Here is a 23,507-nt window from a genome sequence, read left to right as displayed (position 1 = left end):
TTTGGCCCTTCGTTGCCCAAAAGCTGAATCTTTGCTGTCATAGAAAGTTTGCAGACAAGAGGAGCCGCTTCCTCATTCCTGTTTGGACACACCTATTGGATCCACAGCATTCACACAGAAGCTACAAAGTTTAGTGGTATTGGTCTCATTTGCCCTGTATCACTTCTCAAGAAAATCTGTGTCCAAGCAACCTCTTCCAGAACATGTCTGGATACTCATAAGAAGTCTTCACATGGTAGGTTGGCCACCCTACACTGCCACATCTTAAATGTTTGAAATTTGCTTAAAGAATAATGCTTGTTTCTTGATTTCAAGATGGTGAACCAGGCCACCTCAGCCTCTCCTTTTTTGGCATAAAAGCCATGATTCAGGTTTCCCCAAGTCCTCTCTCATCAGATTCCCTCAAGAGAGCTAGGGTGGTCTCTCTTGCTCTGGGTCCACATCCAGGAGACCCAACGAATCATTCACAGATGTTTTCCTGGAGTGCCATAAATGTGACAGGCTCTCAAGGAAAAGCAGGCAATTCCTGTTTGCATTCTGGTATGTTATTCCTTTCACAAACACAAGAAATCCTCCCCATCTGTATGATTAAGTACCTCTAGGTACCAGCCTCTGCAAGAGGGAAATGTCCTTGCATCAGAAGGGAATTATTATCAACATGATATTGCAAAGCTGGAGCTGGAGCTGAAGGGGTGGGAAGAGTCTCGGAATCACACAGAAAGGTTTCTCTTTGTTGCCCTAAGAGGAGTTTCTCCCAACACAGTCTTTGGTGTTACAGCAGAAGGACTTCATTCCAAGTAAGGAGAATGATCTCTTTCACACATGCTTCAGCATCCAGCTGCACACATGGCTGACATCATCTTCAGCCCTGCTTATCTCTGGTGTGCTCTGAAAAATGGTTTCCATCATAGAGCATATACACATTGCAATGATGTGGCATGCCCAGTGGCTTTAGTCTTCTGCCTTCTCCACACCCAGACTGATGCAGAAGTTTACTTCTTTGCTGCCTGTGACAAGTACTTAGAGCCAAACAGAAAAGGAAATCCTGCTGAAACATAAAATTAATTCTTCAGTAGAGGCAGGGCTTGAGCAGACAAGAGTCTCTGTGGGTTGACCATAGGACTGAGGGCGGAGGCAGCCCAAACAGGGAGGGTCCAACTCGGGAGCAAGGTGAGAGGTGTAAGATCCCACCAGAATTGCTGAGCTCTGTAGTCACCTTCTCAGCACCTGTACAGATAGGGTGGGAGCCCATGCCATTGCAGTTCTTGTTCCCATTGCTGGAACATTATATCAGACAATACAGAGGACTAGCTGACTTGAAGACCTCTCCAGTCCATGGGACAGCAGATCCTGCCTCTCCCTGTGTGTGGAGGACAAGCACAGAGTAAGCACTAATGGTTTCCATGGGACATCCCACAGTCCCTGGGAACCATACAGGATAATTTCCTCCCTATGTCTAAGGATTTGCCATCTTGTGTTTAGGCCTTTGCTGAGACTAGGACAAAATATGGGTTATGAGAAGATCTTCCTAATACATTTAGCAGCTCTAGCTACATCAAGCTGATTATTGTGGATCTAACCATTCATGTGGAAATCTGTGCCTGGAGAAAACCAGTAGTATCTCAATGTAATCAGACTCACCCCTGTCTATTTCTCCACTCCCTGACTTGAAATGCAGTCTGTTGCTTTCCTTTGTCCCTATGTCCTACCTCATAGTTGATCCTCTGCTTTTAAGACCACCAATTTTGAGTGGGGACATGTGGGAGCAAGTTAGCTACCTGACTGACATAGGAGGTGTTAAGAAGAGGTGATCTACATCATTCCTGGTAAACAACTTTTGCCACCAGATATCTTACAGACACAGTCTTCCGTTCTAAGGTACTGCAGCAAAGCTTTGTGCTCTTTGCAGTTTGATGTCCATCCAGAAGATATGGAAGAGGACAAGGAGAAGAAAAATAAAAGGGAAAAAACTTTTTTTCGTTAACTTCTGTAGTTAACCCAATGTCCTCTGGTGATGTGTGCTGGTTTTGACTAGGATAGAGTTAATTTTCTTCATAGTAGATACTATGGGGCTATGTTTTGCATTTGTGCTGAAGACAGTGTTGACTGATAATACAGAGATGTTTTAGTTATTGGTGAGCAGTGCTTACACAGAGTCAAGGCCTTTTCTGCCCCTCACACCACCCCACCAGTGAGGAGGCTGGGGATGAACAAGAAGTTGGGAGGGGACACAGCTGGGACAGCTGACCCCAACGGACCAAAGGGATATTCCATACCATATGATGTCATGCTCAGCATATAAAGCTGAGGGAAGAAGAAGGAAGGCGGGGACTTTCGGAGTGATGGCATTTGTCTTCCCAAATGACTGTTACGTGTGATGGAGCCCTGCTTTCCTAGGGATGGCTGAACATCTGCCTGCCGATGGGAAGTAGTGAATGAATTCCTTGATTTGCTTTGCTTGCGTGCACGGCTTTTGCTTTACCTATTAAACTGTCTTTATCTCAACCCATGAGTTTTCTCACTTTTACTCTTCTGATTCTGTCCCCCATCCCACCGGGGGTGGGAGTGAGCGAGCAACTGTGTGGTGCTTAGTTGCCGGCTGGGGTTAAACCACGACATGATGTTACATGCAGAAGTGCCATGGGTCACTTCCCTCAGGAGGACCCTTGCCAGTTTTTCTTCCCTTCTTTCCGTGCTGGCTGTTGGGAAGCCATTCTACTGCGTGACACTGTTCACCTGGTCAAAGAAGGAAGGGAAACTGAGGATAGTATGGGCCAGGTTGGGATGAGCGTGCTATGGGACAGATTAATGTTGTCCTTTCCCCCTGCCTGAAGAGTGGCTGATGTGGAGGCCATATAGTGTGGCTGCACCCCAGAGCCACATGAGCCATTATGAGTCATTTCCGAAATTGTGAGGCTGATTCGCAGTTCTGAAAAGCAAGAAATGGTGGCTTCCTGTTTCCAGAGTGCTGCAGGTTTTGCTCCTGGAGTGCTGAGGTTTCCAGCCATTCGTCCACAGCTACTGAACTCACCAAAGAGTTATTAAAGCAAATGAAAGCAGTGGATGAAAACTGTCCAAGTAACAAACACTATCACGCTGTTAATAGGAGCGTATCTCCCCTATTCTGTGTAGTTCCAAACAACAGAGTTATTGATGACTTGTATCCATGTGAGAACAAGCATCTGTGCTTCCTGCACAAACATTCAAGTACCATACAACGAAACAAACATAACTTCATGAGGGAGGCTCTGTCTATGCCAAAACAGTGCCTGTACTGCAGTTGCAACCCCATTCTGTCTGAATGCCTACCCATATCTGTGAACTAGGCTAGCAGTTCAGGCAGTTCGGGCAGGAAGCAGGCAGAGGGGCACAGCATATATCACTTCAACAAGGCAGCCTGTGCAGTTCTAGCTCTCTTGCAACTGATACATAGCAAAGCAAACACAGAGATGTCTTTGCCATTTATTTTTTTTCTGGCACAGCCAGAAGTCCATATATGGACAGGAGAATATCCCATATTTCTGCTAGGCATTTGGGTTGAGTGATGGTAGAACACTGCTGGCTCCATGCAGTGCTGGCATGTTGTAGAGCACAGGGGAGCTAGGTCTTCAGCCATCCTGGTGGTGTCCCAGGACAGCTGCATTATTAATCCCCATCTACCAAAGTAATACAGAGCTGAGGTGCTAACCTGCTGCTGTGGTTCCCTTTTGGATCTCCTAGACAGACTCAAGGTAAGTGGGAAGTTTCTTAAAAGTGGTCTTTGGATCAGAAGGGATTGGATCCTCTCTCTTTTGGGCCACCTCTGCCCTGGTGGACAATTCTCTGCTCTAGGCAACTGAGGCTCCCATCTGCCAACCTGATACACCATCTAGGCAGGTTTGCTGTTTGCCAGGGGCTTGCATTCATGATGTTGTGGAAAGATTGCCAACACTTGTCCAGCCCTCAGACTATTACTTTTCCATGTGGGTAACAATGATACTGCCGGGGGAGACCTGGAGCATATCAAGCAGCACTACGTGGCTTGAGGGCAAGGGGTAAGGTTCAAGGGCATGAGAGCCCAAGTGATGTTCTCCTTGATCTCCTTGATCCAGTGAGGGGGAAAGGGCCTGAGGAGGAGTGGATGGATCTTGTGCGTCAACAACTAGTTGCACAGCTGGTGTCGGTGTTCTGCACCAAGAACTGCTGTTTCATTGTGATCCCAGTAAGAAAGGCACTTAAGACTCTGTAAAGGACCGGTTAAAATGCTATTTATCAGAGATAACACTATAAAGAAAGAGTGGACAGTACAGATAATCTTATGTCCCTTCGGATGCTGGGAACCCTGAGTTGTGCAGCACTGAATGGTCCTATAATCAGGTCACAAGACACTGAGCAGATCCCATCTCTGCAAGGATTACCTCATTTTGCTCCTCTGAACTCTTATAGGATTTTATTACAAGGAGAACAATTCTATTCATAATTTCTTCTGTCCAACAAAAGGATGTTCACATGGGTACTTCTTGCTGCAGCCTTAGATAAAGGCAAGTATACACGGTGTAATTGCTGGTACTGAGTGGGAGCTGCCTGCAGGCTCCTGTTAGAATCAACCAGCTAAGTTTATCCTGTGGACAATGGATATGGGCAGCACAACACAGCCTGAAGGCCACACTGTACACACATCACAGAGCAGCACAGCACAGACCTGCGCCTATTCAGGTTAACTGTTAATGTGGATCACTAACTCCTCAATGGTCTTCTGGTCAGGATCGCTACAGTTGGCAACAGGGGTTTGGTTTCTGTGACCATGGGACCCCCTTTGAGGATTGACAGCTGCTTGGAAGAGATGCTTGGAAGAGATGACGTCCACCTGACTAAGTGGGGCAAAAACATCTTCGCCAACAGGCTGGCCAAGCTGGTAAGAAGAGGGTAGTGATCAGTGGGCCCAGAGGGTGGTGATCAGTGGTGCATAGTCTAGTTGGAGGCCAGTAACTAGCGGTGCAGTCCAGGGGTCTAAACTGGATCCAGTCCCATTTAACAACTTCATTAATGACCTGGATCATGGAGCAGAGTGTACCCTCACCAAATTTGCTGGTGACACAAAACTGGGAGGAGTGGTTGATACTCCAGAGGGTCATGCTGCCATCCAGAGGGAACTCAATAGGCTGGAGAAATGGGCTGATAGGAACCTTGTGAAAGTCAACAAGGAGAAGACCAAAGCCCTGTACCTAGGCAGGAACAATCCCATGCACCAGTACATGCTGGGGGCCACCCAGCTGGAAAACAGCTTGGCAGAAAAGGACCTCGGGTCCTAGTGGACACCAACTTGAACATGAGCCAACAATGTGCTCTTGCTGCAAAGAATGCTAATGGTATCCTGGGATGCATTAGAGGAGTGTTGCCAGCAGGTCAAGGGAGGTGATCCTTCCCCTCTACTCAGCACTGGTGAGGCTACACCTGGAGTATTGAGTCCAGTTCTGGACTCCTCAGTACACGAGAGACATGGACATAGTGGAGAGTGTCCAACAAAGGGCCACTAAGATGATGAAGGGACTGGAGCATCTCTCCTACAAGAAAAAGCTGAGAGAGCTGGGACTGTTCAGCCTGGAGAAGAGAAGGCTTGGGGGGATCTTATCAATGTGTAAAAATACCTGAAGGGATGGTAGAAAGAAGACAGAGCAAAGCTCTTTCCAGTGGTGCCCAGTGACAGAACAAGAGGCAATGGGCACAAACTGAAACACAGGAGGTTCCCCCTGAACATCAGGAAACACCTTTTTACTGTGAGGGTGGCCAAGAACTTGTACACGTTGCCCAGAGAAGTTGTGGAGTCTCCATCCTTGGTGATACTCAAAAGCCATCTGGACCTGATCGTGGGCAACTGGCCCTGGTTGAGCAGGGAGTTGAACAAGATGATCTCCAGAGATCCTGTCTAACCTCAACCATTCTGTGATTCTGTGATTCTATGAAGAATCCTCGCAGCGAGGAGCAGAGGAGCTCCTGTGAGGCAGGGTCTCTGGGAGTTAGAGGCAAGAGAGAAGATAAAACTCAGGAAGGAGGAGAACCATCGGAAAGCACTGAAGTTGTGGAGCCAGTTGAAGTTTACTGGAAAGCAGAGTCCCACTGGAGAGCAGTGTGTGGACATAGGATATGAGTTGCTGAGAGTGAGGGTCCACTAGCAGTAATGGGGTAAGTACGCACATGCATGTGCTGTATTAGGTTGAATCCAAGAAGACAGGAGACCTTTCATGGCACCACTGTTTGTAGAGCATGAGCAGGGAGGCTGAAGTGAGATGCCCTCAGCCTTAAATAGCACCACTGCTCTTTCTCACCTCTTGCTGCTGTCACAGCTTTCCTGTTTATCCACTACCTTGCAGAAACTAGGGTTCACTGAGAAAATAATAACCTGTGATAAAGTGGCTGATTCATTTCAGGAGATTAGGTTCACCGATGGTTTCCTCACAAAAATGAGATCTTCTGTAACAGTAGCTGTTTGTAGTTGGTAGGCAGTTTCAGGCCTAAGCTGGCAAACTCCAACCCAGTTGTTCATGTCCCCCACACCACTCAGAGGCACTACAGCAGTGCAGTATACCCAGAGAAGAAGTCTGCAGCTCTTAGGAGACACCAGCAGAGGCAGAACACTGCAGCACATCTCAGCCTTGGCTACCGCAATCACTATGCTCCAGACCCTGCACTGGCTTTCATAAAAGAAGCAACTGACTTCAAGGCCTTGGTTCTTAAGGTACCCCATGCCTAGAGGATCTGAAAGATCAGATAAAGCTGTGGGCTCATGGCCATGATCAACAATGCATTCCTGAGATAGGCAACAGCTCTCTCAGGAGCCTGTCCCAGACTGTCAGACAGATTCTCTGAGTCATCATGAATCTTCTGCCCAGAGTGGAAGGCACAATTCCTTACCTTCCTTCCCCCTTTTAATGTAAAGAAGCAGTAACGAGTACCTACCCATGCCTGAACACATGAGTGTGTGTTAATATTTTAAAATAAAACACCATACTACTCAGACTCCTTCCCAGGGGAGAAGTCAGGGAAACAGGTACAGAGCAGATGTCTGTTATGTTGCTAATGCTAAGTTGGGGAAACCTGAAGATCTTCCCTAGCTCCAGGCCAGCATCTGAGAGCACAGGCAGATCCCTGAGTGTATCTTCTGGAGGAGGTTCCATGCAGTTACTGCAGTTGGAGACATCCGAGGTAGGTTTCTTCCTCATTTCTGGAGTTTAGCCCTCCAATGCATTCATACAGAATAATCACAGAACCTCTCCCAGGCTTTAATTTTTCAAGGCTTAAGCAAACTATGTTTAACAAAACCAGTCTTACAGCTGGTTCCTCACTCCTCCTCCCCATTATCTTCTGCATTTATTTCAGTTTCAGTATATCGTAAGTTATTCAGGGACCCACTAATATGCCCAGATTTTTTCCTCTCTGCCCTTTCCCATCGATAAGCTCTTAGCTTAGAAATGGAACTCTTGATGAGGAGTTCAAAATAGTTCTGCACTTTAAAATTTCATCCTATTTCCCATACTATAGTCTTCAGTGATATCTGATTATTTTCAGATAATATTCATACACTCTGTACCAACAATGGCCATGTATTTGTGGCATCAGCAAGACTTATTAGCATGAGATCATGATGAAAATGCTAAATGAAATTTGTGCCTAGTACAATTCTTCATGCTCTGCTGGTACATTATGAAGGAAATATTTCTAACACCTTGGATATAAACGCTGAATCCCAGATGTGTTAACAGTATGTTATCATATTGTGTACAAACAGATAGGAACAATCAAAAAGCCTTTATTAAAGACACCACAAACCACCAGCGGCAAAAAGAGGTTCTACAGAAACATTAAATATCAGTGTTAAAAGTACCCAATTTGGAAGAATATCCTCTACTGTAGAAAAGGGAGCAAGTTCTATTTTCTGGGATATTTAAAACTAGCTTTGTGGAAATTTTTCAAACGTCGGGGTTGAGGAGATAATCATGCACTGTTAGGTTTTAGTTCCTGAGAATCAAATCATAAAGTCTTCAGCTCTTTCCCAGCTTAGAATCCCCAAAACTTCAAAACAGCATAGTTGTAGGACTTTTTGCCAGAAGAAAAAATTGTAGCATTTGAACATTTGGCTTCAAAGTACAGAATAAAGATTTTGAAGGATTTGGGGGATCTTTCCGGATAACATGTGCTATTGGATGTACATGTAAACAATTTGTAGTATTATTAGTGCAAGTCACTTCATTGACTTCGGATTATTCATAGGTTTGACATACATATGTTTATCTGGACACAGTGAAAAGAAATGATTGATCCTTGTATCCCTTACTTCCCAGCTCTTTTGCTGAAGAAGCTGCTCAGCTATGGCCCATGAGATCTGGAGGAGTTGCAGAGAGGCTCTGACTCTGTCGCTGCTGTCCCTTGTGGTGCGTGTCAGTGGCCTTAACAGCAAGATCAAGAATTCTGTAACATTCACTAGAAAAAGAACCACAAGACAAGCAACTGCTTGGCTCAGGATCTCAAAATGCACTATAAAAATTGGCTTGTGCTATAGTCCATGTTTTAACATAGGGGAAATTGAGATGTAGCATTTAAGAATGGCCGTTGATCTGATTATTTAGATTGGAGATCAAAATAGACCATTTTAAACACACTTCAGTGCTGCTTTCCTGTCAACACATTCAATCCTGGGAGGTGAGGCACCTGCTGTCTTAGGTCCTTAGGCAGAGCAATTTGCCACAATTTTACATTCACTAGATGTCTGCAGATTTATTCTAGCTGAGGATCAAGGAGGTAACTTCACTGCCTGGACACTGTTTTGCATCTGACCTGAGCTAAACCAGCAGTTTCTCACTACACAGCTACCAACTCTGAAAGCAGAGCATGAAGGCAACCCCTTCAAAACATTAAACAAAGATCAAGGCCTTTCCTACACTGTCCATCAAGGTTTTCCTTTGAATGATCATTCTCATTTCTCATTGCTGTAGCCATAATTTCACCCGAGTTCTTCCATTTATTTGTAGCTTTATTATCTCCTAACATGTCTCTATTTTTAAAGTGACTTTTTTTCCCTGTTCTTACTCTTCTTCTAATGATCTTAATTAACAAACTTTGCATACCTGTAACAAGAGTAAGTCTGGAACAGAGAACCTTTTAGAGACAAGGAAACAGAGGAAGAAAAAAATGGGAAGTGGTTGCTTTGTTTCATAGGTATTAAGACAGCAAATATTTCCCATTCTGTGGTTAAAATGGCTCCTGTTGGGAAAGGAAGTAGCAGGGCCCTAACATACAAAGACAGACTTGGAAGGGAGCCAAGAACATACTCTTCTATCACATGTGCAATGTAGAGCTGCTTCTCAGATTCATTATAATACCATACCATTCAGACATCATTTAAAACTATTGCAGAGCACTGGTTTTATCACAGATGATCACATTTTCATTTTCATGAGCAAAAACCTGCTTAGGAGACATATTGCTTCATTGGATCATCTGACCAACTGGGGAAAGAAACAGCCAGCTGCTGGGAAAGGCTCTCCTTGATTGGCCATCCCCAGGCCTTAAAGAAAGGAGTCCAGTTCTTCTTCACCAGACAAGAAGAGGTTTCTGCCCACACATTCTTTTTTGAGTCTGGGAGCTGGGACATATTTTGGTATTCAGAAAAGATTTCAATGAAGGCTTCCCATCCAAAGGCCTCTTGCAGCTATGAATCATAAGGAAAGAAAACAGTACAAAATATATGTATGGAAGTTTAGAATTACTCTACCTGCATTCTTTACAAAATCTTTTACTAAATTCAGTTACTGATCTTTTTACAGGTATTTTTCTTTCTTTTTTATAAGCATAGCTACCTGACAAATTCTAAATGCTTACTGAAGAATCAGAGTAGACCTTTAACACCATCAGACTATTCAACGAGCCTATATTTCTAATATTCACACAAAACCAAAAATCAAGTATTTATAGAAGTGCTTTTCATCCTGAAGGGCATGGCTGTGCTTACAGGCTCGATGGCTACTTTTTTTTTTACTGTTGTTACAATTTTTCGAAACAAGATTGATACAAATATCAACCCACCTCTGCATGCTTATAACTATGCATATGTATAATATCTCTGCATACTTACAATACGTAACACTCTCTTCTCTCAGCACAAAATCCAGGCTCCCTGCTTGGTGACTCTGCACTTGATGTTCGTACCGTCAATTAATCCTGGGTGCTACTGAATGAAGTATTGCACTAACAAAACTGAAAGACCAGCTTAAATTAAAAAAAAAAGAAAAAAAGAAAAAGAAACAATTATCAATGATCAGAAGTCATCTTTGGTAATGCCCAAAGGCTGTGGTTTACCGTTACATCCCAAACCGGTACATTCCACAGACCAACGACCTTTACACTGTGCTGAGATCACAAATGACTCAAAACAAGTACATTTTTGAGGACTGCTTCAAAAACTTTTCCCTGCAGCCCTGGGTCTCCTGCTGAAGTGTGCTACTCAGAGACAGAGCAGGACTGACTCATGTTGATTTGTGGAATCCTATGAGTTGACACGCAAAGACACTGTTGGAGACTAATAGTCGACAGAGAGAGATAATCTGGGGTGGGGACCAAGTGGTTGCAGAAAGTGAGGAAAAGGAAAGAAGCAGCCCTGAATTAAAATTATCAGATTGTAAATCTGTTGCAAGCTTAATTTGCCTGCAGATTACCTGCAGGTATGTCTCCAGGGCAGTACATACTTCCCAGTCCTTCAGCTGTGCACCATTTTCAATGTAATCTTGAATCCTCTCTTTCTAAGTTCTAGTGCAAGTGCATTGTGGGCCTTATCTCTTGGGATGCCCAACATTCACATAAACGGACCAGAGATTGCAGGTGGCTTCGGTGGTGCGAGGGGGAAACTCCCATTCAGATTGCTGCTGATGTGGCCCAGCTCATGAATGGCACCCCAAAGGCCATTGGCTTGGAGTGACTGCACATCTATCATCTCTGTCACTGACTCCAAATGATGCACGACTGGGTAGCCACCATGCATCCAACCTGCAGGGAAGGTAAACCACAAACAATCTTGGCAATCTGTCTGGGAAAGCTCATGGGATGGAACACCACAGTGAGAAAAATACAATTAATTCTCTTTACATTAACTCATTCTTTGAGTTGTTTGTCATCAGTGGATGCTGCTTATGATGTGCTTCCACCCCCTGTGCTGGAGTATCAAATGTATCAACCACAAGCAAAAGTTTAACGTGTGTATTGTATGCTCTTCTGTTCCACTTCCACTTCTTGGCACTACCAAACGCAAAGAGCAAAAAAGGCCAAATTACTTTTGCCAGAACTACAGACATTGCAGATGACCGTACTCCCAGCTACAGGAGTGGAGAGGAGGTGTGGAAATCTAATTCTGTCTGTAGAAGAATTTTCTGTTGACACTGGTGTTTTCTTATTTTCAGATCTGGCGAGGAAGATACTATTGCCAGGACAGTTTGTATCCTTGTATAGCCAAATAACCGTATGGTTTGTGTTGATGAAAATGACCCCAGCACCCTCCCCAGCTCTCCCTAGAAATTCCGTAATGTAAGTTCTGGCTCTGGAGGAAATACATGGGGGAAAAACCTCATGATAAATAGCAGGCACAAATGAAGTAGAAAAATGGATTATTTTTCCTGAAATGCTCCCAAAGAAGAAGCAGGTTTTCATCTCGAAGGCAGGGGACTAAAATGTTTAATCGCAAAATTTTGTGTCAGGGCCCTGAGTGCACCAAAAGGCTTTAATGGCCTTGAGCAGCCTCACCTGGGGATTCCACCTATACCTCCTGTTGGTGGCCCCAGGGGCTGCATTTCAGCTGAGCCCTGGGCCGTCAGTCCCTGCCTGAGCTATGTTGTAGGTGTGCCTGTGTCTGGCCATGGATCCTGTTGATCCAGACCCTGATCCATGGTCAGACTTCCTTGCCTGATTTCAGACATGCCTCATCACGGTGGGCCTGCGTGGTAATCACTGGACTATGTCTGACCCTGGTTACCATCACTGGACCTGACCCTGACCTGCAGATTGATTTCCTTGCTTGACCTCAGACCTGCCTCATCCCTGAAGACTTGTCTAGCAATCTAGACTCTCAGCTGACCCTGGCTGTTGTGCCAGGTCTGCCCTGATTGCCTCACTCAGGTGTTGTGGGATGGCCCCCAGCTGGCGAGGCACCTGTCCTGCTGACTGTGTTACTGCAGTTGACTTCTGCCTCCCTGTCCCTTGGGGAGCAGCCGGCCTCCACTGTGCCCTGACAATGTCTATTGTACCAGAAAGCAAAACGTGAATTGGGTTTTGGGGTTTTTTTTGTGAAGGTAGATTCTTGTCAGTGTTTTTAGTAAAGCAGCTCTTTACTATTGAAAAATATTCCATAGTTCACTTCAGCTTTGGAAAGAACTTGCTGCTGATGGCCACAGTTACTACTTCACTATAATTGTCATCACTTCAGTTCCAGTTTTGCTCTTTCTCATGCTGTTTGTAAAAATCTTTTTTCAGAAAAGACAAACAGACTTAACATACTCCTTAATATTTCCCATGAGTTTCTCAGTATTGCTGACTACCATAACCAGCTTTAAAAATCATATTTCAGTAGCTTTTCACAGGAATTTACTATCTTTAGCTCTTTTTCCTTCAGTGCCAATTCAATAGGCTCAATGGATCCTTCACTGGTTTCTTACAGCTCCAGAACAGTGCAGGGAGGATACAGAGCCATTCACATCTCTGAAATGGTGCTACTCTCCACTTATTTCAGCAGGCATGGTAGAAGCTGGAAGAGTTTTATATGTTAGGTTCTACGAGTGTGGCCTCTGGTGAACATAGCTGTCTATCACATGGTGAGTATCTCTGCAGAGGGCTGGAATAAGAAGGAGCCACAGAAATCAATAATCCAGAAGTCTTTGTTCCTGAATGCAGCTTCACTCAGAGAACGGCAGCTACCTAAACAACAGGTGTTTCTCGGGGCAGCTTCTCAGTCGGTGCAAACTCATTCAAAAGATCTGATTCACAGCAGCTGTGAATCAACTCTGTGCGTGTTCAGGGTCATGCTGTTTTTAACACTTCTGTTTCTCTACAGCTCAAAGGAAGGGAGAGCTAGTGGCTTCAAGTTCACCCCCATCTGTAGACATCCAAGGATTTTAAACGCTGGCATTTGGAAGTCAGTTATTCCTGTGCATCACTAAAATTACTTCAGAACAGCCACTTGTGTCAGCACAAAACCTACTGATTGGCCTGGGTCATACACATGCCATGATTTGCTTAGTAGGCTTATGGAGTCACTACAGCTAAAACAAAGCAGGGAAAGGGATGGACTCTGCTGTCTGACATGCACTGCCAGATGAACTGCTTGCTCATCCTTTATACCTGTACAAAACTATTCATGACAATTATGTTACCTTTGTGTCACGAGTCTGAAGTTTCAAATAGAGCTGTCACTAACAGTAAGAACAAATGAGAAAAACATAATACTCCCATGTTCCCTGTTGAGCTTGAGGGGTTAGCAGTTATAAAAATTAGCAACTGACAGGTAATCTAAACACAATTGTTGCAGAGTCACTGACAAATTACAACTTCATTGTTAAATTCAGAGCCATATGTGGCCAGATGTAATGATTGATTACTCTGATAAAATCCTTCTTACGTAAGGATATGCTTGGAGGAGCATATGCAGCATGGAAACATAGCACCTATTTATCATGGAATCATAGAATGGTTTGGGTTGGAAGGGACCTTTGAACGTCATCTAGTCCAAACGCCTTGCAATGAGCAGGGACATCTTCAACTAGACCAGGTTGCCCAGAGCCCTGTCCAACCTGACCTTGAATGTTTCTAGGGATGAGGCATCCACCACCTTTCTGGGCAACCTGTTCCAGTGTTTCACCACCCTCATCATAAAAAATTTCTTCCTTATATCTAGTCTGAATCTACCCTCCTTTACTTTAAAACCATTACCCCTTGTCCTACCGCTACAGGCCCTACTAAAAAGTCTCTCCCCATCTTTCTTATAAGCCCCCTTTAAGTATTGAAAGGGGGCTTATTATTTATTTTGGTTATATTTCACTAGTGATTATAATTAACTGGTTATTAATAACTGAAGTGCAAGTTGTTTACACTTGAGCCAGCCTCTCTTGAATTAGTCCTACTTGACTGACAGCAGCTACACCACGTGAGTTAAGCTGCTAGAGCTGTGGATTATTGACAGAGTGGTGGCCTGGGCAGCTGATGAACTTATCAAGTGGTAGAAAACACCTCTAGTGCTGCAATCAAGTACAGCCAAAAGCACCCCCAATCCTTCTGAGAAAAGTGCAATACTTGAACAAAGATTAATTGCAAATAATGGTGAGATTTGGCCTTTAGGAGCCTCCTTACCACCCATAACAAGCTTCAGTTCCACTGGCCTAGTGAATTGTCTTTAAGCAGCATGTTTCTTAAATGAGATAGCAAAATGCTGCTTACAACAAACTTTTTCCCCTACCACTGCCCTCATTTCCCCACTGATGTAAGTGATCCTATGCCTGCTAACATCAGTCTTATTACATAGTAGGCTGCCTGTGTATCTGTCACATGCCTTCATTTAAGTTTCAAGATCTCATTTGTCCTGCCTAAAACAGCTATCTCTGTTTCCCTTCTTTCTGTTGCAATTAGCTTAAACTCACTCCCACAGTAATAAGAGTAACATGACACAGTACACACGTCATTTTGTGGCCAGCCTGTCTCCCTCCACTGTCTTTTACCGTGGATAGCCTCAGATTTAGCAGGAGAATGTGTTACTGTTGTGTACAAGCTCTTGACATTCACAGAAGATTCTTACTCTCACGAGCAGTCTCCTTGAATTTTGTGGGATTAATCTGCTGATTTGAGGATCTGCATGATCTTGTGATAATGTTACTGCCTTGTGTATTTCCCTTACAAATATCCATCACAGATAAAGACAAAATGTTCTAGCTATTATATTTGCCATGAGATATCTGGACATCTGCCACCATCCTCTCTGGCCTTGGAAAAGTTGCTGGGATGGCTGCCAGTCTGGCTATTGCATTCATAATCTTGTTCCAGATGGAAAGCAGACTCTCTGGGTTGTCCATGTGGCATACATCAGCAGCTGGTACTGTCAGGATGATGTTCTCTGTGGCCAGCTCAGCCCAGGGGGCCGGGTACTAACGGAAGGTTGACTGCCAGGCAGAGATGTCAGTTTCCCCTAATTCAGCATTCAGGTGAAAAAAGATAGCCAATTTAAAAAGGAGTTTTAAGTGTGAAGAGAGAGGAGAATCACCATAGCTAAAACCATCTGCATAGCCTCAGAAACAATAAATTAATCTAGATGTAACTGGGTTTTACAGAATCAGGGGGAGATCCTGAGATTCTGGCAAAGGGTCCAGTCATCTTTGGTGACCCCATGTCTACTGTTGCTTCAAGGAGTTGACGATACTCACTTTTTAATATCACACCATTTTAAAGGTGTCTCAGACATGCTCATACTGGGAACATGGACAGAGATTAATTCCTAAATGAAAGTCCTATCAATATAGTTTCTGCACTGAGAAATATGAAGCTATATGCAAAGGCTTTCCTGGGGCATTACTTATTCTGAGGTCTTCTCCATGCACAACCACAAAAAACTAGGAAAATATAGGCAAGCCATCAATACAGAAATACTTCTTTACTCCCCTGCCTATAGTTAGGTTTTGGGACCACTTACCAAGCCTGAAGAATGGAGCCTGCACAGCCTTTTTAATTGTGACTGATACTTGGCCTCATGTGCTCTCCTTTGGCCACCCCACAGACTAGAGACTTCCATGGTGTTTTTTTCAACTTTCAACTTCTTTACCACCAAGGGAGGCCACTTCACCTCTGCAGCATAGCTGAGGTCATCAGTGTGACAGCCGATCTGCACCTGGTGGGGAACATTGGTCACCAAAAGGCACTGCAACTCAGACAGGCTCAGGTAGCTCCACTCCAAACTCGGTGTGTTCTGTAGCTACCATAGGCAACAAGACGCTCTTGTCTCAGCAGGGAAAGGCAACAGCATGCTACCATATGGAACATTATTCTTCACCTTGGCACAGATCAATCAGATGAAAGTAGCATGAAAGAATTCAAGGGCGGACTTAAGCCACATGAAGAAGAAAATGGAAAAGCTGGATCCATTGCCAAAGAAAAGTAGAATTCTCTTTCTACAGCTCTGTTCAAAAGGAGTGATTTCACTGATTTTGAAGAAATTTCAAAGTTGATTGGCCCCAGTTTTAGCACCCTTACCTCCCATCACAGCTACCACAGCTGTGCTGCTAAATGGATAGTATCAAGGTGAAAAGCAGAGAGTGAGCAGAGCTTACCCTGATATGAAATGTGTGAGGAGAAAGGAAGCTGGGGAAGGGAATAATGTCCCCATTTATAATAATTGACCTGCTTTCCACGCACTCTCTGAAACACTGTAATGCCCACATGGGCCAGTCAACAGTGACTGAAGACATGGGAATCCCTGGTTCCCAGACTAGTCCTGCCCAATTCTGCCCAAAGCTTGTCCTATTGTCCCTTTAAACAGAAAAAAACCAACCCACCCTGCTATGGGATAACACTGTTTGGATAACTACCTCTACTGTAATGTTCATCCCTTTTCACTTACAATTACGCTGGTTTCAGAGTCAAGATACAAACCCCACAAAAATATTTTTTTATAGTGTGGGTGTTCGTTTATCCTGATGACAAAGATAAAAAAACTTGAAAGAAAACAACTTGGAGGCCTTGAAATGAGGCAGGATAATAGCAGAAGACAGCAAGGTGGTGAAAGTAAGATATTTTTATAGTGGGCAGAAATATCTAGTAGTCTCCTCTACATAGACAACATTCAACCTTATTATTTCTCATCCTATTCACTGTCAATATAGGGATTATTCCTTTAATCTTGAAAGCAACAATATAGGTATTTGTCTTGTTTGACCTCTGCCTTCTCTAGAGGAATGGAGAAGGGCACAGAGGAGGTATGAGACCAACATGACTGGCCACAGTATGGAGCAGATAAAAACCAGAGGTGTGTCCATTACAGCTGCATAGGGCAGTCATTTTTCAGGACAGAAGTGAGAGAGTATAACTTGAAAAATGTAGAAAGAGGTTTATGATAGGAGAAACTTGGGGAGAAATTGTTTGTGATTCATGTCTCAGTAAGGCCAAGACAAACTTCAAAGAAATGAGAATGGAAGCAAGGAAAGTTCTTCTAACTGTAATGAGAAACAAAGGCTCACCTCCAGGTTAGCTGCAATAGCAGAAGCAGAAAAATGCAGAGTGGCTGTTCTTCTGGGAGGAATATAAAGCCCAGTGCTTCTTGACCTTAGAAAGAACCACAGGCATTATCAAGATAGAAACACATAAGTCATATGATAGTCTTCAAGTTACAGATAAAATTCAACAGCAGCTTCAATTCTAATTCTAATAAATTAGTTTTCTGAAGCTTTCACCTTTTTGCTGAATTCTTCCCCATCCGACCACCAGCTAATGCTGAACCTGTTTTGAAAAGTTTGAATTCTTAATGATTTATGAGGGAATTGAGAAAATGCAAGGAAATTTCAAACTAAACTATCAAGATAATCCTGCCCCACCCTCAAGTCATAAAAGTTAGTTCAGTTGGATAAACTTGGTATCAAGGTGACCTTTCTGGTAAAATTTTATTTAAAAAAAACCCCAACAAACATCAGAAGTGATGCTTGTTTCTGAAAAGAATGCAGAACAATCTCCAAAAGTGACTTGTGATTTTATATGTCCAACAAGAAACACTCTATAACAGGGATTTTTTCTTTCCAGAGAAGCTCTCCTCAAGCAAGACAAAACACATAGCTCCATGCAATGACACCTTCAGGTGAAATGTCATTGCACCTGAATTTGCACCTGAATTTGACAAAGAGCAGTAGTGGTACTTCACACCGACAAGTTAAATCGCTTCCTCTGGAAGCATTTATGGGCCATGTGCCTGGACAGCTCCCCTATCGCATAACCAAAAATTCATTCATCATCTGACCAAAACTGTACCTAACAGAAGATCAAATGATCAATATGCCAGCATCCATCATAAGACCGAGGTATTTCTGATTACATGGTGAGTGTGCAATCCCAGCAGAAAGCTGGGGCAGGAAGGAAGCAGAGACATTTAGACTATTATATTTATATATTATTCTGGTCAGCCTGATTCCATTCCACAGTTTGGGTGCTGCTGAGGAAGGAAATAGAAAAATATCCCCTACCTTCATTTCTTCCATCAATCTGAACAGTTACAGTTAGGGATGTAGTAATTTCTGGAAGATTTTTGTTGGGAGCACTTACTTGTTTTCATACATCAGGGAAGTTGTCACAGAGCTCTGCAGCTATGATGTTGATTAAAACCATTTCCTCAGAGCTGCCTTTGACTGGGCTGTCAGCACTGACATCAGGAACCCCCTGGGAAAGCACTAGCTCAGCCATCTCCTCCTGAACAGAGCAGATAGCTAGGGAGGTCTGAGCTGGAATCCTCAGGAACACTGTTGAGTCCTGTGATAATTTCTTGAGCCAGGGGGAATATGGTGGCTTTAGAGCTTCTTTTTTCTTGAGGTTTTGCCGAAATTGGGAGAGTGCCTTGCAAAAGTGGTACTGTGAGAAAACCTCATCGGGATGTAAGACTGGCTGATGATGCTAGTATGTTATCTCCTAAGATATCAGCTCCAAACTTTTGCAGTATTTTGTTCCCAGGGAACCCAGCAATGGCATTCTCATCGGCATTCCCTGCAGCCCAGGACCATGCCTGTCCTCCAACCAGCAGACCACCGCCCCTTGAAACAAACTCATAAATCTCCACCTCCTCATCACTGTAGGCTTTGTAGCAGTAGACACTCAGGTTTTCCTTAAGATCTGTTAGCTTGCAAGGGATCTTCTCCTGGCTTAGGAGAGTGAAAAAGTCCTGCAGATCACCAGCAATACGAACTTGTCCTCCCTGCCCAGCATCAAGCCAACCAATGGCATTGAGGATAAAGGTTTTCATTGCTGATGCTTGGAAAAAGCTTTCATGAGCAAGTACCACAACACGGCCCCTGTCATAGTGTGCAGCTGCAAGGAATGCCTGGTGGGAGTCATTCATAGCAATGGGAAATGCTAATGTACCATGGATGAGTAGATGGGAGGGGACACTGCCATCTTCTATCTTGAATTTGGTCACTCCTTTCAAAAGAACTTCTAAATTTTTTTTCGCATCCGATCCTGTCTGGAAAACCAAAAGAAATCCTTGTCATCCAGGTTGATTTATAAATGCTGAAAGCTGTACTTATCTTTGCCCTATTAGTAGTGATACAGTCATGACTTCCTATTAACACTCCTTGTTTCAAGAAGTTATTAAGGCAAATATATTAATCACTATCAAAAGAGACCTGAAAGTTAACCCAACAGATATCACTGCAGTGGCAGCAATGTTAAAATTACAGGGATCACCAGCATTTATACCTTAAGCATGGTATAAATTGAATTCCAGGCAAGAATGGTGCTGTGTGCTTGTGACTCATGTTAGATTTTTCTGCAATGGGCTAAGATGTTACCACCCACAGAGGGTGGCTCTATCCTTCACAAGAAGAATTTATTATCCTCAGGGCACAGAATTGATAAGAGACCAGGCAAGCACTTCCTAATTCTTTTCAGTGCAAAGGCAGACATGTACCTCAAAACATTCTCAGCAATGGCTTCAACTACTCCAATTGATTTTGCTTTCAGGAAGTCTAGGAGCTCTGACACTCTTTCTTCTAACAGTTCAGCTTTAAGGTGGCAACCTCCAGTCATAGAGCAAATGGAAACCGGGGAGTAAAATGTCAAAACTGTGATAGTTGTTTGCAAAGTTGCACAGTTATCTGCTCTCTTGCTTGTCTCTTTACCACAGGCTTCAGTCTAAACTTTGGCCTCTGTTGCCTGCCTGCCTCTCCATCCTGGGATATAAGGATAATTTTTTCCATCATAATGGTGGTTAAACACTGAACAGGTGCCAAGACAGGTTGTGGAATCTCTGTCCTTGGAGATATTCAGTACTTGACTAGACAAAGCCCTGAGCAACGTGCTCTAGGTGGCCCTGCTTTCAGCAGACATTGGAGCAACTGACCTCCAGAGGTCCCCTCCAACCTCAACTATGCCATGATGCAGATTTCCATCAGCACTTTCCAAATGTATTGGCAGTGCAGCACACCTGAAAAATTATTGTGAAGACAATGGCTTATTGCCTCAGCAAAGTTGCCTCCTGAGCATGGCCAGAGCTGAGTCTTGTTATCATGACATGGTCTATTATCCTTGTCTGAACATAGCTCTGAGACAGCGATGAAGCTGTAATATATTCTTCCTTATGTAGCAGTATAAGGTCCAATTATAGAGCTTCAAATTCCCACCTTATTTGTGAGAAATTCCCTGAAGAATTATCATCACTTTCAGGGACTTGTGACAAGAAAAGAAAGTGCCTTAACTCTAATAGTCTAAGGTCACCCACCTAGGGGATGAAGGGAAGGCAGTGGATGTAAGTAAATTTTAGTAAGGCTTTTGATACTGTTCCTCACAGCATCCTTCTGGACAAGTTGTCCAACTGTGAGATGAGCAGGTACACGGCGCACTGGGTGAAGAACTGGCTGAATGGCAGAGCTCAAAGGGTTGTAGTGAATGGGGCTACATCTGGTTGGTGGCCAGTCACTAGCACTGTCCCTCAGGCCTCAATTCTAGGGTCAGTTCTGTTCAATATTTTTCTCAATGATCTGGATGCAGGAGTTGAATGCACCATTAGCAAGTTTGCAGTCGATACTAAACTGGGAGGTGCTGTTGACTCTCTAGAGGGACAAGAGGCCTTGCAGAGGGATCTGGGTAGATTGAAGCATTGGGCAATCATCCATGGCATGAAATTTAACAAGAACAAATGCCAGATTCTGCACCTGGGACAGAGTAATGTGAGACACAAGTATAAACTGGGAGAGGAGTGGCTGGGGAGCAGCCCTGCAGAAAGGGATCTGGGGGTGCTGGTCGACAGCAGGCTCGATAGGAGTCAGCAGTGTGCCCTGGCAGCCAAGAGGGCAAACCGCATCCTGGGGTGCATCAAACACAGTATAACCAGCTGGTCAAAAGACATGATTATCCCGCTGTATTCAGCGCTGGTGCAGCCTCACCTTGAATACTGTGTGCAGTTCTGGGCCCCACAATATAAGAAGGATGTGAAGGTCCTTGAATGCATCCAGAGGAGGGCAACAAAGCTGGGGAAGGGGCTGGAAGGCATGTCCTATGAGGAGCAGCCAAGGACTCTGGGTTTGTCTAGTTTGGAGAAAAGGAAGCTGAGGGGCGACCTCATTGCTCTCTACAGCTTCCTGAGGAGGGGAAGTGGAGAGGGAGGTGCTGATCTCTTCTCCCTGGGATCCAGTGAGAGGATGCATGGGAATGGTGCAAAGCTGCAGAAGGGGAGGTTCAGACTTGACGTTATAAAACATTTCTTTAACAAGAGGGTGGTCAAACACTGGAACAGGCTTCCTAGAGAGGTGGTTAATGCCCCATGCCTGTCAGTGTTTAAGAGGCATTTGGACAATGCCCTTAATAACATGCTTTAACTTTTGGTCAGCCCTGAAGTGGTCAGGCAGCTGGACTAGATGATCCCTTCCAACTGGAACTGTTCTGTTCTGTTCTGTTCTGTTCTATTCTATTCTATTCTATTCGCAGCACTGGGCAGGAAAGGATCACCTGTGCTACTCACTCTAGTTGCCTCCACTACCAGGCATCTACACAACATACAATCTAGTGCGGAATGCACGGCTAGATCGTGGACGCTGTGTGGACAATATCCAAACCTCATGGATCCACACAGTATCTACCCCATACTTCCCAGAGACTTTGAAGTGCACCCTGAAATGCAGTGACACCCTATAACAAAGCTAAGAACTCTGTTACAAATGCCTTAAAGTTTACACCATGCCACAGGAGATTAGCAGGAAAGACAAAGGTCATCTTTTGTGTCCCAGGTCCTGCATCAGGAAGGATTTAAATACCTCGGGAAGTGGCCCCATAGCTGTGCTATTGACACAGTGGAAAAAAAAGGCTAAATGTGCCATAGCACTGCAGATCAGACCCAACCAAAAGTTTCTTCCTAAACAGTCATCTGTTGAACATTTTAACATGGAGCACATGAGCCAAGCTTCTCGGTAGTTTCTCAATAACATGTAGAAGCACCTTCAATTCCTGCACATCCATCTCTATTCATGGTCATTTGGGGGACAGGGATAAGAGATCTTTTTCATTCCAGCAGGCCAATAGCAGAAAACCCAAGGCAGAATAAACACTATATACAATTTAAAGACAGTGCAAACAAATATTTAAATACTCACTGGGTGATCAGAGGAATCCTCAGCATTTCTTTGGATACTGAGAAAGTGCCAGTCTCTCCCTCGCTGCCTGTGAAATACACACCAGCCACGCTGGTCACCTGGTTCCCAGGGAATTCACACAGCACCTTCTCCTTGCCATGTTGACTAGCCCAGTGCCAGGCTTGGCCTCCAATGAGCAGTCCTCCACCCCCCTTTACAAAGCCAACCAGATCTTTTGCTTGCGTATTGTCATAGGCGTCCAGACAGTACACCCCCAGGGGGGGGCTGAGCTCTGCCCCAGCCTGTACTTTGGTGCCAGCCCTGAGCAGCAGCTGGGAGAGGGAATCCAAACGAGGATGGACCCCAACCAGGGCCTTGGGAGAAGGCTTGAGCCACTCCACAGCATTTCTGAGGAACCGGGAAAACTTGGAGTCCTTCAAGATTCCTTCATGGGAAACAACCACCATCTGGCCCTTCCCATAACAAGATGCTGCAATTAGCACTTGCCCATTGGTGCTCACCAGCACTGGGAAGGCTTCATCTCCAATGACCAACAGCTCACATGGATGATAGTTTGTTGTGAACTCAAACGAATTAACATCTTTCACCAGAGAGGCACAGGCTGCTGTGGAATCCATCTGATATACCTCTTGTTGAAGAGTATTCAAAGAGAAAGAAAGGGAAGCACTTTTTAGATTAGAAGCTACATTTGAAATGTTTAACAGATACAAGCTATTGAGATACATACCAGCTATGCTGTTCTACAGTCCTAGGAGGAACCTGTATCCACGAGTGATGCACAAATATATAGCCCAGCAGTAAGGTAAGCCAGGAAATCATGACAGGAATAAGGAAACTTTGCATAGCTACTAGTAACACAATAACCCCAACAGACATGTTAGGAAATGTACATTGAAGACACAATTCCAGTTAAGCCTTTCTATATTCTTCTGCCTATGAGTGTTTGAATTGGTATGAAACTGCTTTACAACACTAACATGCCTGGAGTTGCAGAAGAACAATCCAAATAATTTTTTAATTAGATAATACGCAGACTTCAGATTACTAGGTCTAGCCACAAGCTATTATGTTTCCACGGCTCAATTTTAAGAGGAAGTCTTGTGTCTCAGGGAGGCAAAGGCCTTCAGTTACCTCTAAGAGTGTAGAGGTAATCAGTGTTCATCCCACTGG

General features: G+C 44.2%; 1 pseudogene; it reads right to left on the bottom strand.

The window, feature by feature from the left end:
* Positions 1-9,445: 9,445 nt before the first annotated feature.
* LOC127015862 (TRPM8 channel-associated factor 2-like) lies at positions 9,446-22,954 on the bottom strand (annotated as a pseudogene).
* Between the last annotated feature and the right edge of the window lie 553 nt (positions 22,955-23,507).

Source organism: Gymnogyps californianus, chromosome 1 (assembly GCF_018139145.2).
Source record: "Gymnogyps californianus isolate 813 chromosome 1, ASM1813914v2, whole genome shotgun sequence".
Taxonomy (NCBI): domain Eukaryota; kingdom Metazoa; phylum Chordata; class Aves; order Accipitriformes; family Cathartidae; genus Gymnogyps; species Gymnogyps californianus.
The sequence above is the reverse complement of the archived record's forward strand: the minus strand, read 5'-3'. Positions and strand labels throughout refer to the sequence as shown.